This window comes from Podarcis liolepis (assembly GCF_965112155.1).
Source record: "Podarcis liolepis genome assembly, chromosome: 9".
NCBI lineage: Eukaryota > Metazoa > Chordata > Lepidosauria > Squamata > Lacertidae > Podarcis > Podarcis liolepis.
Window position 1 is genome coordinate 2199852 of NC_139564.1, and position 1300 is coordinate 2201151.

Here is a 1300-nt window from a genome sequence, read left to right on the forward strand (position 1 = left end):
CTCCTGCTCCTCCCACGCGCGCCCGGGGCTATTTTGGGAAGGGGGGAGGGGCACGAGGAAGAGGAAGAAGACCCCCCCCATCGACCTCCCCCCACTTCTCCGCGCTCCCCGTTGCCCCGGCGCAGGGAGAGACCCCCGGCCCCGCTTGGGAAGGGGCTGCGTAAAAGCATCAGGGATTCTGGAGAGCTTTGGGTCCTGGGAACGCCTGGGGAGTTGGATAGGTGTCGCCCTGCAGGGAGATTGTTTTGTAAAAAGCGATTGCCAAGGACCTGCACAGAAGATAATAATAATAATAATAATAATAATAATAATAATAATAATAATAATAATAATAATAATAATAATAATAATTTTTATTTATGCCCTGCCCTCCCCAGCCAAGACCGGGCTCCGGGCGGCTAACAAGCAATAATAAAAACAAGTTGAATGAATACAACTTAAAAACAAGATTAAAATACAACAATTAAAATATTGAAACATTAAAATATTAAAATGCAGCCTCATCACAGGAGGAAAAAGGAAAAAGAGAGAGGGGGAGGGAATCAAATTGGCTCCAAGCCAAAGGCCAGTCGGAACAACTCTGTCTTACAGGCCTGGCGGAAAGAAAGAAGCGGGAAATAGGAGTTGGGAGGGACCCCAAAAAGTCCCGCAGTCCAACCCCACCCTCCAGCCCAACGTGGGTCTTCAACCCACCGCCTGAGATTAAGATGCTCCACTGACTGAGCTACCCTAGGCCTATATTGCATCATCATCATCCTCCTTATCGTAGTCATTATTGTTATACTGTATTTTATGCTGCTTTTAAATTTGTTGTTAGCCAGAAAAAGGGATACAGTGACATAAGATAAAGTTAAAGAAAGGACTAAGAGGACATATATTTGATAAAATTGCTTAGAAGCTGCTGAAATAATTTTGTAAATTGGGATGCAGAAAGGGGAGGTATGGGGGAGTCCGAGAAAGGAGGATTATGGAAAAAAGGTTATGAAATTATACATGTTTGTTTGTCTTTTTATTTGTTTGTATTGTCTAAAAAATGTTGTAAAACCAATAAAAAAATTTATAAAAAAAATAAATAAATTTGTTGTTAGCCGCCCTGAGCCCGGTTTTTGAACCAGGAAGGGCGGGGTATAAATAAAAATTATTATTATTATTATTATTATTATTATTATTATTATTATTATTAATTTGTGGGCTTTCCTTCCTTGGAGGTTAATAATACAGTGGTACCTCAGGTTACAGATGCTTCAGGTTACAGACTCCACTAACCCAGAAATATTACCTCGGGTTAAGAACTTTGCTT